Source organism: Tasmannia lanceolata, unplaced genomic scaffold, assembly GCF_043159265.1.
Source record: "Tasmannia lanceolata isolate RefF3 unplaced genomic scaffold, GAP_Taslan_0.1 ptg000013l, whole genome shotgun sequence".
Classification (NCBI taxonomy): Eukaryota; Viridiplantae; Streptophyta; class Magnoliopsida; order Canellales; family Winteraceae; genus Tasmannia; species Tasmannia lanceolata.
Genome location: NW_027518690.1, coordinates 32,854,866 through 32,870,489, shown reverse-complemented (window position 1 = coordinate 32,870,489; position 15,624 = coordinate 32,854,866). Strand labels below are relative to the sequence as shown.

Sequence of the window (15,624 nt, the reverse complement as noted above, 5' to 3'; positions counted from 1 at the left end):
TCGTGACTCATTTCATCATTCACATGAAATCGAGAGTAAATTCGAACAAACAATTATCTAATTTTTATCATGTCCTCAAAAGTGCTTGAACCAACAATAATAGAATCATGTAATAGAGAAAATCCATTATTGCCAGGCATTATTTGACAACGAACATTCCACATGGATTCTTATAGCTTTATAATTGGTCATTGGGCCTTCAAAATGGGCCCACTTTCCCTCATACAATTATGAAGGACATATTGGGAACTAGGCCTGTAAATGGACATTCGAAAATCCGATTACCGTCCGCATCCGAATCCGTTTAAAGCGAATATTATCCGAATCCGTTTCAACCGGATATTATCCGAATCCGTTTATGAGATATTCGGCTCTTAGCGGATACGAATCTGGTAAATGGTACATCCGATCCGTTTAACATCCGAATCCAAGAAGTACATCCGTTTATCCCGAATATTCGGATCCGGATATCCGAATCCGTATCCGCATCCGTATCCGAATATCCTGAATATACGTTCCGTATATCCGAATCCATATCCGTATATCCGAATCCGTATACATATCCGTATATTCGAATCCGTATATCCGTATCCATATATCCGAATCCGTATCTGTATCCGAATCCGTATCCGGAATCATTTTATTTTTATTAATATTTATTATTAATAATATCATCATATAAAATTTATATTTTTGCCGGAGGAACACCTCAAATATAATTAGATTTACATTTCTGCCATCCATATATATATATATATATATATATATATATTTACATTTTAATATTTATTTAATATAAATCCCTAATTTGCAAAATAATTGGTAAATAGTCCTTAAGGATCACGTAATACCAAGAATCCAATTTTTTAAAAATGTTACAAATGTTTTTCCTTTCCAAATTCTTCTACAAAATTACAAGTTTTTAACAATCCAAACACGAAGTTAACTTTAGATAGAAGCAATTTTCTTTAAAGTAATTCTGATAGAAGTAATTTTCCTAGAAATAAATCCAAAATAACTACAATAGAACCAATTTTTGTGAAATTTATTTTCTCTTCACATTCTAGAGGGAAATTAAATGAATATGCCAATATGGTTACTTGGAGCCTTAGAGGGCTAATTATTTAATTTATTTCTATCTTAAAGTTAACTAGCTTGGCCCTGTTTGGATTGTTGTAAACTTGTAAGTGTAACTTTGTGGAAAAGCGTATAAAGAAAATATAAAATGAGATTTTATATGGTGGAAGCCCGTATTTTTCAAAAAGTACTATACGGACCACATCACAGGATGATCCAAACCTTACATGTGATGGAACACAACATAGATAGGTTGTTCCCCAAAATAGGATGATGCTAGCCCTTTGATCTATGGAGGTTTCCATCATAGAGTGAGCCCTTATAGTCCCGTAAAATATTGGAAGATCGTGTTCCTCCGGCTAGTGTTATATGGTGTAAGCCTTTATAGAATTATAGTCCCATATTTTTCTATAAGTATTGTTCGGACCACAGCATAGGATGATCCAAACCATCCGTGTGATGGGACACAGTGTAAATAGGTTGTTCCCCAAAAATCATCTCCATAGGATGATCCTATAGATCGGCGGGCTAGGATCATCCTATAGAAATATTTTTGTATACATAATACATGTAACACAATGTAGTTATGTTTACATGTATAAAAATAAGGGAAAAATACACTTAGACCCCCTGTAGTTTCTGACACATTCAACTTAACCCCTAATGTTTAAAAAGTTACACTTAGACCCCCTGTGGTTTCTGACACATTCAACTTAACCCCTAATGTTTAAAAAGTTACACTTAGACCCCCTGTGGTTTCAATTTGTGTAAGGTAGACCCCTCAGTTAACGGTTCGTCCACAGATTGAAGGATTAGGATGATCCTATGGAGCTGATTTTTTGGGCACACCCTATCTATGTCAGGGCCCATCAAATGAACGCTTTGGATCATCCAACTAATGTGGGCCCATTGTGTTTTTGGTAGTGTTTGGATTCGGGTATGGGGTTTGGAGGGGTGTATGGGGTCTTCATTAGCATTGATATTGTTTCAAAAGAGGGGGCCTACCTTATACAAATTGAAACAACAGGGCCACAGGGGGTCTACTTGTAACTTTTTAAACATTAGGGGTTAAGTTGATTGTGTCAAAAACCACGGGGGTCTAAGTGTATTTTTCCCTAAAAATAAAAATTCACATTAAACCAATTAGACCAAACATGTACCTAGAATTTAGGTGTAATCAGCTAGCCGATTTTCTTTGTGGCATCACATGGACGGTCTGAATCATCCTATAGTGTGGCCATACCGCCCATACTCCATACATTACTTTTTAAATAAGGGAGCCGGCTGCCTGGGGAAGAAAAGGGGGAGGAATAAATCATTCATTATTAATATCGACTAGGGCTTTTCTGTTGGGAGAAACACACAATTACACAAACACAGAAAAGCTTTTTTGTTGGTCTGCTAGGGTTTTCGTCGGCTCCCTCCATCTTCTCGCCGCCGCCGACTTCGCCACCGGCATTCCACCTCATCCCCGCCTCCAATCGGCCCCACCACCAAGCGCGAGAGAGAGAGAGGGATCAGATCGGAGAAGAAAAGCTCTCTGTTTTCTCTACTTCTAAGTGGGTGAATCTTCTTTTTTTGGCTTTTAATTTTCTTTTTTTTTTGCTAGAGTGTGTAGACACCCCATTTGACCGTACCCTAATCCCTCCATGTTTGAGCAAAACCCCATCAAATAAAAGAATTAGGGTCCCAAACTTCACCCTAGGCTAGCTTAGGGTCCTAGCTAGGTCTCTGCAAAATTTCATCGAAATCCGAGTGCGTTTGCCTAGCGAACAAGCCAAGACAATGCTTGTACTGTAAACCAGAAAGGGGGGTGAGTTTATCCTGAGAGGGGGCGGATTTATCCTGGAACGGAGCGATTCAAATCCGAGTAGGACACGATTGTATCGTGCGCCTATCAAAATTTGCTCAACCGAAATTAGGGTCCCAAACTTCACCCTAGGCTAACTTGGAGTGCCTTTATCAACGTCCTACTTTATCTATAAATACAGATTTAAACTCAGAAAAAAGGAAATTTTCGTTTTTCCCCTTTTAGAGAGAGAAAGAGAGAGATAAAGTAGACCTCGTCACCGAAACCCTAAAATTGTGCAACCTTTCTTCTCCGGCCATTCTCCGGCTTCGCTCCGGTCATATTCCGGTCCATTTTCCTTCTAGAAATACTCCATTCCTTATGAATTCATCCTCTTCTTTTAACTTTCAGTTTCTTTTTAAGGCAAAACTCTTAATACCTGCAGTAAAACCCTAGATCCGAGTAGTGAGACCTTAGATCCGGTCATTGTGATCCTAAATCCGGTGGACTCCTTTGATTCAGGCCATTTTTCCGATTTTTTTTTCGAGCGTATGAGAGATTGAGGAAAAATCAAGAAGGCATATAGTGCAGATCTCTTATTTTGACGAGGCTGCAAGAAGAAATTCAGATCATCTGAGATTAGAAAGAAAGGAAAAGTAAGAGGATCTATCCTAAAGGTATTTATATTTACTTTTAGTTTTATTCTTGAGATTAATCCTCTGTTTTGCTGTCTGATGAACGAATATTTATTAGGTGATAGAATTTCTGTTTCTCTGAATGAGTTATAGTTTGTTTGATCAAAAAATATTTTTTAGCTAGAAATTAGGTTTGCTAAGATCATTTTTTTAGATGTGATTATTTTTTTCCAGTTTTAGATTCAAAGATGATAAGCGCATGTTTCATATATATTTGTTATGATCTGAGCAAAGGAATCAAGGCTGTCGAATAGAAATTGGAATAAAAAAAACAAAGAGCTTGAAATCGAGATGTTCATATGCTTGTTTGGATGATGATGATAATCCAGATTTACTTCGATTCAATTTGCTTTTAAGATTTATCAAGTTCGGGTCTCAAATGTGTTGTCATTTCTATTCTTAGGGATATGTTGTGGATGACAGTAAGTAGTTCATATTGATTTGGTGCTGAAAATTTATTTACACTCATTTATATGTCTTTAAAAGAAAAAATATATATGTTAGTGGTTGTGAAAAAAATCGTGTCTCTTATAAGCTAATCATGGAGCTTTTAGATAGTTGTTGCTACAGTAACTTGGGTTATGATCTTGTACAAATGCTTGAGATAAGATTAGACTGGAACTGAGTCTTTGTCTTTAAATTATGATACACTTAAATTTTGTTCTTTTAAGTAGGAGACAAAGATTGAAGCTCTAATTTTGTTGATGACATGGTATATGGCTTGATTCTGTTTTGTTTTCTTTATTTATTCCCTTCAAATTCCTCTTAGACTATTAAAGGTATTAGAATAAACATAGAGATAGAAGTTTGGATCTAAAGGTTTCAAACTATTCCAGCCCTTTGCATTTCCATAAATGGTTATGCACACCACATCTTAATCTATTATGTGCATTCCATCAATAAATGTTTCTTTGCTTCTATTTGAGTCACCTTTTGCATTCTTTGAGTTAATATTACAGAGGTTTTGATCATGGAAAACTTACAATTGAGGATTCCAATTCCATGACAGTTATGCTTGCTTATCTAAACAGTTATGATATTAATATCTCTTTATCCTGTTATTTGCTTCAATGCCAAATAATCTCAAAGACTTTAATCTTTTCTGTTAAATAGATTATTTTATTTATTACATCAGATTTCTTCTTGTTTAGTTTGTTATTAATATTTTAATCGATGATGTGGTTTATTTTGCTGGATTTTCTTTTAATAGCCCATTGTTGGTAATGAAATAAAAATATATTGGGTTTTCTTTCATTGAGTAGCATAACATGGATGCACAATGCTAAGATCTGGTGGTTTATTTCATGAGCACAATATATGTTGGTTGTGGTACAAAATATACTTATTACCTGCATGCTCAATATTATCCTATCTTAATGGTTGAAACTGTACATCATCTGTGAGTACATAATTTGTAATTTTTTATATATATGTTCAGTATATAATTTTTATTATTACTATCACTTGCTTAATTAGTATGAGGGCTGCTGTAAATGATCATTCCTATATATATATATATATATATATATATATTAGCTAAAGAAATAGTTCGCATGTGAGTGCCCATCTTAATGAAACATGGAAATGTAAGTTCCTTTGTCAGTATGGCTTTTGGAAGTTGTAGCTTAACTTCGCTGTATTGAATTCCTTAGTCTTTGAATCATTTTCATTATCGAAATCCTTTAGTTCAATTTTTCTACTTCACATATAGCACTACAAGCTGTACAAATTCAATTTTCCAAGTCACATTTGGCACTGTAGGTTGCATAAACTCAGTTTTCTACTTCACATATATCACTACAAGCTGTACAAATTTAATTTTCCAAGTCACATTTGGCACTGTAGGTTGCATAAACTCAGTTTTCTACTTCACAAAGGACACTATAAATAGCATGAGTTCAGCTTTTCTGTTTACTGTTCACACCATAAGTTGTACAAGTTCAGTTCTAATTCTATGTGCAGCTTATCCCTTTATAGTTCAGTTTCATGTTTCTTGTGTTAAAAGGATCAGTATAATTCAGCACATACCTGTTTTGGTTAGGGTGTTATTGTCACTGTCTTGTGTTGCCACAAGAGTGATCCCTGGAATGTATGTTACTTGGAATTAAGAAAATGTGAAGTCTATATGAGGCATATTGAGAGTAGAAGTTAACGAACAATTGGAATTGGTTTTAAGATAAGGTATTCTCACATGATCAGAAGAATGAACTTGGTTTGGGTGTTAGAAGGCTGAGAAGGTGGGGTTTCTTAGGTGATTTTCAATTATATTTTGATTGTCATATGTTAGGAAGAGAGGAAAATGCTTGCCTTGGTTTTGTAGGGGCGCAATCTTAAATATTTGCTCATTTTTTTTGTCATAATCTCATGCATTTTATAGCAGCCCTCATCCCATTTGATATGGACAGTCCTCATTTCACATTTGATATTTGCGGCCCCTCACCCTTTTGATATGTGCAGCCCCCCCACACTTGTTATGGCAGCCACTTCTTCATTTTGATAGTGACAACCTTTCTTCCACCCATGTTCATTTCACATAGGACAAGATAGTGCATACTATAGTTTATTGAGAGATGAAATGATCCTGAATTTAACTTGTTTCAATTGATTTATAAGAGCTTCCCAAGAACTGAAATCATTTCTCTTTATATTTGGGATGCTAGAGGAAAAGTTACATTTATGCTTATAAGATATGTAGCATGGTTGCTGCTATGGTAAGTTCAATTGGATGGAATTATTTGTCCGGTATTTGTTCTCACTAGTTAATCAACATGTAATGTTATTATTTGAGTATAAGATTGGGGCTAGATAGCTCAAGAGAGTTGTATATCTTGTTGGAAATAATGGGATTTGATTTTTAAAATTAATCTTGCTTTGTGTTTATGTTTTTGGTAAGTTGGTTTGGGTGATGTGTGCGTATCCAGTGGGACATAGTGATAAATTTTGGGCATTTCATTTGGATATAGCTTCAGCTTTGCGTTTCTTTTTAGGTTCTGCACAGTTTAATGTTTTATTGATTCACAATTGGTTATGCTCATGGATTCAAGTTAGGGCCTGTAATTTAATGAGGTAATTGATGAATGTTGGTTTTGGACCATTTGAAATGGTAATAACTGGTTATTCTATTTAGGATTAGAAGATGTAGGCTGTGCTAACATTTGCAGATATGACTTAAGCATAATAATTCTCATTGTCTGATGTTGTTGAGTATTTGTATTCTATTCTTTGTTGATTGGAGTGCCCATTATTCACAGATGCAAAATTTCATTGATTTTCAATATTTCATCTTAAATCCTCAAGTTTGTAAGTTACATATAAGGATGTTTAGGGGATAGAAATCTTTTGTCAATATCTTTGATGGTTAAAATTATGCATTATTTCTTTGGGTGATGAAGGCGTTAGCCCAAGCCCATATTTAGAAGGACATACTTTGTCATGCTAGTCCCCCCTGTTTTCTTTCTCCTTCTTTAGATAGAAGTTTCTTAGCTTTTTAGACACCATTTGAACCCTTGCCCTTTCTCATTATGAAAGGGCGATGAAGGAGATATCCCAAGCCCATCATTAGGGGACTTGCTCAGTCCAAATATCACTCCCTTCTTTAATTAGGAAGACTAGCCTAATCTTTTGGATACCCTTAGGTATTAGAAGCCCATTCATTGCAATGGCAATGAAAGAGACATCTTGAGCCCACCCTTTAAGGAGACAAGCTATGTCTCAGCAGATAGTCAATACCCTTTAGGGAGACAAGCTATGTCTCAATAGAGAGTCATGTTCTTTAAGAGACAGGCTTTGTCTCATTAGTGAGTCGCACGTAGGAGGCTTGCTTAGCCTCATCATTAGAAACTCCCTTCTTAGTTGAAGACCAACTTGGTCTGATAGTTGTCCTAATCCTTTCATCATTGCAGGGGCAATGATAAGGATACTTGGAGCCCACCTCTCTTTTAGGAGACTTGCCCAGTCTCATTAGCACCTTTCCTTGTCTTCCCTTTCTCTAAAAACATGCTTTGTTTAGATAGCACCCCCTCTTAGAGTCGCTAGTCTAAAAGAATCAGTCTTAGCATAGGAGTCAGTCCTATCATCATAGGGGTTAGGATTCTTTTCAACCTCTCATCAAATCATGTGATTTTTTATCCACTTTTGCAAGGTATATGATGCTGTCCAACCCTTGCAGAGTCGTGATTCTGTCCAATTCCCCCGCAAAACATATGATGATGTCCAACCTTTGCGGGATATCAGGAGTCTGTCATACTCTTATGATGATAGGAATTTGTCCTCTTGAGTCAAAAACACTTGAAAATTCAAAAACATTTAAAAACCAAAAATTCTAAAAAATCTGAGTCATTAAGAGTAGTTAGAAAAATCTATTCCGAACTACGTTGGCTTGATCCCTTTCCACAGGGTACGTAGTGCAGCTTGGGATTTATATCCCAAGTCCAGCCAAACCTTTAAAAATAAACATTTCAAACCTTCAAAAAATACAAAAAAATCTTCAAAACCTTTTTCAAAAAGATCTTCCCTTAGAGTTAGGAGTCTATCCTAGATATTTGGGGTGTTTTAGAGTTAGGAGCCTGTCCTGATTTGTATTGATATGGTGTGTCCTGTCGTGTGAGTGCCCTAGAGTTGGTCAGTTAAACATTTAGTTGAACCGATGGCTAGACTAGGAAGCATATAGTCAGCCCGTGGTTTTCTTTAGGATGCACAGCCTAGTTACACATAGGATGTAGGGCCCACCTGCATTAGCTTAAGGCTAATCAACTTGCATTAGTTAAGGCATATAGAGAGTTCTAAAAATTATAATTCACTTGAATTTAAGCAATCGTACAAAAAGCTTTAAAAATCAGTCGAGTCTAGTGGATCGAGTCTAGGATAGCAGACTTAGATGGTTAGACATTTAGTTTAGAATAGGCCATCGAACTAAGTTGACTCTGATTCTTCCCGAGGCCGGGATACGTAAAGCAGTTGGGATGGACGGCCATCTTGGTCCGAGTCAAGTATTGCATTAGAGTTTTAGGATTTGTCTTGTCCAGTTATGTATATAATTGATTTGTGTTGTGTGTTTTTTCTGTGTTTTCTTACTTTCATGTACAGATCCTATACCTTTAGCTGTAGCATGCATGTGTTTGCACACCAGAATTTAGACATCAATTAGGTATGACACTCATAACCTAGCTATTCTCAGGTGACACTTATTTCATTTCTTTTATGTGTGCATATTATTCCTCCGAGACATGCATGATTAGATAGACGTCTTCTCGGAGATATGTGTTCCCATTTCACATGACTTTCGCCCAAAACTCTTCAAAATCAATAAGTAAATGGCATAAGAGACCAGGTGTTTGCACTTGGGCGGATGAGGTGCTCTTCGGACCTTCCAAATTCGTAACCAGGCACGAACCTTCTTTTTATATCTCTGGTTATCCGTGGCAATAGAGCATAGTATGGGATCCAGGGCCCACTTCCTTGGATGGCGACTCTTCTTTGTTTAAAGGTATGCCTCGAATCTGGGCTAGTCCCCGAATCGAGAGGTATCTCCCTTTGTATCGCCACTCATGCTGGGAGGGGCACTTCTTTCGAGAGTTCCTTGGTAGAGCTCTCCATTCACGTGGATGATCTAGAGAGAGAGAGACTTCTCAGTGTGGGGCTCGTCCCCCGCCTCTCTCGGATCGGGGTCCACAGGGTGTGATTGTGTGAAGCATGTGGGTATCAAGAGATGAACTACCATGCTCTTATTTGTTTTACTCCACTGTTTCATTATGAATGACATAAAAAAGAAGGCTAAAACCTTTCACAATAAACTGTATAAACTCTCTTCGATTCATGAGAAACGAATTTGTGGAGTGTCAGCACAGTGACCATTAATTTGATAGTCACAACGATACAAATGTATACAGTGCAGCTTGTAACCATCTTCATGGCCAAATTCTGTATGATCTCTTTCTGGAAATTAAAACTTATTTGCACTAAAATGCAGATAACTTTAGTCAACAAAAATAGGTATGTAAGCATTTCATCTTTCCACCACTCAACGGATTAAGATAAAATGACAGCAAGGGAAGGGCATGTTTTGCATTGCTAAAATTCCTCCCTGACATGGACACTGTTCTGGTGCTTCCTTGCATCTTCGCACAGGCACGCCAATGTGATCATACTTGTGAGCTTGAAACAAAATCATGTAAGGTCCATCGGTGCTTTCCCAAAATTGCATTGTCCTCTTGCCAGTGAATTTGGTTGTTCCTTTTCGCTTTTCATTTTCATTTTCATTTTGTTCCTTTTTTTTGCTAGGGTGTGATTGTGTGAAACCCACCGTATTTTGTTCCTTGTTCCTTTTCATTTTTTTTTGCTATAAGAAAAGGGATCCAATATTCCAATATTTTCAATAATTTCATTTCCCTTTTTATATTTGAAATTAACCACAGTCATTAATGTGATTTTTGCATGGCAATTTCTAGATTTTTGGGTAAAAATTATCTAATCATAGTCGTCTACACGCCATTGATCTGAAGATCAGAATGGGAAGATCAAAACACAGCAAAGGAGAAATCAGAATGGGTTACACCCTAGTGAAACCCATTTTTTTTCACTAGGGTGTGAAACCCACTTCTTTTCATTTTTAGCTTATTGTTCATTTTTTTCACTGTTTTCTCTTGTTCACTTTCTATTATGTGGGTTTCTTTTGTTCCTTTTCTACAATATGGATTTTCTTGAAAATAGGATATGTGCTACCTCCTCCACTGAGCTCCACCATTTCCATAGCTAGGGTTTTTACAAGGAGGATTTATAGAGAAAAGAGAAAGAGAACACCAGCCATTCTCCATCGGCTACCCATCACCTCCGGCTGTGATTTAATCTTCAAGACAAACCCTATGAGTATGTTCTTCATCTTCTCTTGTTTTAATTTTAGCATTTGGTGAGTTTCTATGGTGAGGTGTAATTTAGGTTGGGCTAATTTAAGCTTTTGTTGAAAAACAATTGGGAACAAACTGTAATCTAAGATGAATGTTCATGGTCAGATCTGTCATTTTGCCTTTTTGGACTGAGGTGGTTTAAATTGAAGGTCTCTGTTTGGATTTCTCAATTTGCAGTGCTTTCTTGAAGGAGAGACCCACTCTTGGGTATGTTATTTGCTTTCTCAATTTCTTGTTGTTATTATTTTTGCTTAATTTTTTATTTTTCTACTATTTCTCTTTTATTAGCAATTTCTATGCTGAGGATCTAAAGCTCTCGGAATCAACGAGGAGGAACATCAAACAACAATTCTGTTAGTGAATCACAAGAGCTGCAAGAGAAGAGAAACCATAGGATTGTGCCTCATATTGCTCCTACAAAAGTTTCTGTGAGTATGCTATCCTATTTGAATTTACATCCTCTATAATAATGAGGCTTGCTTGAATAACTCAAGGAATGCATGCATGAACATGTCCTTGTCTATTAGGTCTGTCCATAGATGGTTTGTCTCTATTATCTTAATTAGTTTCTCATTATCTTTAAGAGTGCTAATAATTGTGTTGATGGTAGCGCAATTACTGAAACAGGGTAGTGCTAAACTCTGTGCCTTTTAGGCTGCTAACAACGACCTTACCCAACATAACAATGTCCGAACCTCAGAATTTGGCTACTCCTGTGTCTAGTAGTGCTGATGCTACGACCCCTAGTTCAGTTGGTGTTAATACCATACCTCCTAATCATGGTGCAAGTACTTATGCCCCTAGTAGAAGTGTTCCCCCACCTGCCACTGATGATTCCGATCCCAATCCTGAAAATGAACTAAAGCGTCGAAAGACTACATCAGTTGTATGGACAAAATTTACTAGGGAAGTAAAGGGTGGTGGAGTTATTGATGCCATTTGCATGCATTGCTAGAAAAAAATTTGATGGGTCAAGTTCAAAAGGAACAACTCATTTGAAGAATCATCTCAAAACGTGTATTAAAAAGAAGCAAACGAACGACCTTACCCAATATTATCTTGGAAAGACTAGAAGTAGTAATGACCAATCTCCCAAATTAGCAATACATAAATTTGACCCAGCAGTTGAGAGGGCCTTGTACGCTAAGATGATTGCAAAACATGACTTTCCTTTTCTCATTGCGGAGTATGAGTACTTTCGGCTTTGGATTTCATATTGCATGCCTTCTTATAAATTTCTTTCAAGAAACACTGTAAAAACTGATTTGGTGGGTGTTTATAATGATGAGAAGGCAATGATTTATAAAGAGATTGAAAACGCATCCTCCAGAGTTAGTCTCAATACTAATGGGTGGACAGCTGAACATCAAAACCGTGGGTATTTTTGTGTGAGTTGTCATTATATTGATGAGGAATGGAAGTTGCACAAAAAATTAATTTCTATTCATGTTGTTGAATACCCACATCGTGGTGACCGGTTATGTGATTGGTTGAAGAATCGGATTTTGGAATGGAACATTGACAAGAAGTTATTTAACATTGTAGTGGATAATGCTAGTGCGAATAGAGGGATGTTGGATGATATTAGAACATGGTTGAATAGTAAGGGATTACTTGTCCACTATGGTGACATGTTCCATATTCGGTGTTCGGCCCATAACGTGAATTTAATTGTGAAGAAGGGGATGGAGGTCATTCATGGGTTAATTGAGAGAATTCGAAAAGGTGTCAAATATATAAATCACTCGCCATACATAGATGAAATTTTTTGTCTTGCATTGAGTCAAACTCGGTTAACTACCAAAAACATGTGGGTTTGGACGTTGAGACGAGATGGAACTCTACATATGAGATGTTACGAGATGCTTTGGAGCTCAAAGAGGCATTTGAGCGTCTAGCTGACTTAGATAATGAGTATAAGCTCCTACCCACTGAGGATGAATGGGAAATGGGAAAGAATAAATGTGAATGTTTGAAACTCTTTTATGAAGTGACTAAAAGACTTTCTGGTACTAAATATCCAACTGCCAACTTTTACTTCATTGAGGTGTGCAAAATTCGACTGACATTGAAGGAGTGGCAATTGAGTGATGTTGACTACATTTATAGGATGACATTTTTTATGCAAGATAAGTTTGATAAATATTGGGATGAATGTAGTTTGGTGCTAACAATTGCAATCATTCTTGATCCTCGGTATAAGATGCATATTGTTGAATATTTTTATGAGAAAATCTATGGTAGTTGTTTTGAAGTGTACAAAAATAAAGTCTGTAATGTCCTCCTTGAACTTTATTTAGAATATGAGGACTCTTCACTTGAAGCTCCTTTTGGTTGTGGGGTTGGGGATCAAGTAGAACGTTCATCTGGTTTAGTTGAACTTCTACTCAATCAAGCTTGGATTTTGGAGATTTTAGGAGGTTTGTTAAAAAGCGTTCCACTTTGTCATCATTTGCTAAAAAGACAGAATTGGAGCAATACCTAGAAGAATCTTTGTTTCCATTCAACGAGGACGAAGCTCTTGCATTTGATATATTGCAGTGGTGGAGGCACTATGGAAAAAAATTTCCAACACTTTCAAAGCTTGCTCGAGATGTTTTGGCAATTCCAGCTTCCACAGTTGCATCGGAGTCAACTTTCAGTAAAGCACGTAGAGTAATTGAGGATACACGTACCTTATTAAATTCTGAAACGGTAGAAAGCTTACTTTGTACAAAAGATTGATTGCCACAACTAGACCGGCAAGTAAGTAAAGTACTAATTTAGTTTTTTGTTCTTAGTTTATAAGATAATTTTAATAATGAATGATTTTTTTTCTATTTTATAAACCAGTTTCAGGCTCTCGATCTTGATTGATGTTTTGGTCCATGCTTTTGCAAGTGAATTTGGACAGGTATATTCTACATTTCTACCTTGTTATTTTGTAAAATTGCTACGATGTGTTATATTCTACTTTTATAATATGTTATTGGCATGGTCAGCAATTGAATAATATGTGGGCTTGTGATTCATATTGCTTCTTTTCAATCAAGTCCCTTTTCATATCAATGGTGGTTTCTATCAATGGCACATGCTGAAAACTGCTGATTTGCTACATTTATGGCACATGCTGAAAACTTTCAGGTGTAATAGTTTTGGAAAATGTATCAATCATATTTCACTATTGCAGTTCTTTGGTTCCTCAAAAATCAGATTATCACCCATATACTTCATGCATATTTTCATCATATCATGTGAAATCAGTAAAACCTTAAAAGTCCTAAATTTACATCAAGTAGTACCTATGTGAAATAGAAACAGGCATGTGTCTGTTAGAATGAGAACCTTACACAGTAAAATGCTTGTAGGGCTATATGCAGCTAATATTATATACAGTTAATATATTATTACATAGTCAGCAGTTGATAAAAATATAACATTGAAGTACTTTTAACGTTTCTGTAAAAGAATGGAGGCCTTTAAAGTATTTTATCTCTAAAAGTTTCATTTATAGGTTGGTAAAGCCTGGAGGAATACTAGTCTATAGTACTTGCTCCATTGATCCCGAAGAGAATGAGGAGAGGGTGTCATCGTTTCTTCTCAGACATCTGGTATGAGCTTTGACTATAAATTGAACATGGTTCACCGTTTCTTCTGTGAATTTCAACATTGATAATTCATATTTCATTTTGAGAAAAGCGTTCATGCGCAGTTGCGCATGGAGCTTTCATGCGCTTAAGTGGCTTAAAAAGCCTCCCATTGGTTCGTATAGCGGTTCCACAAAAAGTGACCAATGGGAGGCTTTATAAGCCCACTTAAGTGCAGGGAGCTCCCTGCACAGCTACGCAGGAACACTTTCCTCTTTCATTTTATGGAATAATATATATCCTCATGCCTAATGATTTCTAGGCAGACGGTTATCATAATTACTATTCTCTTTCTCTCTCTCTCTCTCTCTCTTGTGCACACACACACTCACAACTTAGCTGCTCTGTCCCTTTTTTCATTTCATATATAAGTAACTTTGTTACTTCTTCATGGCTATTGTGATTTGTCTTCATTCATTGAAAAAGTTCTATTTATTTTACCCATTGATCTCTCTAATGGTGGGATCTGATAATTTTTGCAGTGGAAGAAGAAGCACATGAGGATGCTCAAGAGGAAGCGCCGAAAGATGAGGGCCATGAGGCAAAGATCCAAGTAGTTTGACATGAGCATGTTTTGCAACTTTATGTGTTTTGAGAGTGGACCCTTTGAGTTTTGATGGTTGAACACTTGAACTGCTACTTTTTTTTTGTTATATTGATTTGATGATTTCCATTGAGGATTACTGGATTAGAATGCAATGTTGTACTAAAGGAAGTGATGGGCGCAGTCGCGCAGGGGTATCTGTAATCTCTTTTTTTTTTAGACTGGTTGAATCCTCCTCTTTTATTAATTTCTTCTTGAACTGAATGTTTGTAATTTCTTTTAAATGATTTCAAAGTGGTATCTGCAAATACTTGAATTGTATGTTTGTAATTTCTTCTTTATAATAGGTGTTCGGATTCGGATAATATGAATTTGGTTATTCGAATTCGAATTCGGATACAAATTCGGACATTCGGATATGAATTCAGACATTCAAATACGGATTCGGACACTGAATTCGAATTCGGATTTAAATTCGGATATCCGTTTATGAATTCGAATTCGGATTTGAAACCGGATAAACGGATACGTTCGAATTCGGATATCCATTTATGAATTTGAATTCGGATTTGAATCCGGATAAACGGATACGGATAATATCCGAATTCGAATAATATCCGTCGGATGCGAATTCGGTAACAAATTTTAATCATTCGTCGAATTCGGATATGGATACTGAATTTTGTAAACGAATTCGAATTCGGATATAGCACTATCCGATTCGAATTCGATCCGTTTACACCCCTATTGGGAACTAACTGATCTCCAAAATTCATAAATTTCACGATCTTACATGTCCAATTGGTGGGCCTCACCATGGATTGCACATGGCCCATAGATTTTATAAATGGCTTATTTTAATAATCCAAATGGACATCCTGAAATGGGTTGAACACACAAAAAATGCTTATTGTGTTTAAAATATCAATTTCGAGGTCACTAATCATATGGTTGAGATCGCTCAATCAATATGAATTTTGTATGATGACCT

At 36.4% G+C, this 15,624-nt stretch overlaps 1 long non-coding RNA gene across 1 annotated transcript; it reads left to right on the top strand.

Moving 5' to 3' along the window:
* Window positions 1–3,128: 3,128 nt before the first annotated feature.
* Window positions 3,129–14,943, top strand: LOC143891402 (uncharacterized). Its single transcript, XR_013255310.1, has 7 exons — window positions 3,129–3,543; window positions 10,270–10,425; window positions 10,569–10,670; window positions 10,752–10,891; window positions 13,296–13,356; window positions 13,957–14,053; window positions 14,572–14,943. It is a non-coding gene; the product is annotated as an uncharacterized LOC143891402 (long non-coding RNA).
* The last annotated feature ends 681 nt before the right edge of the window (window positions 14,944–15,624 follow it).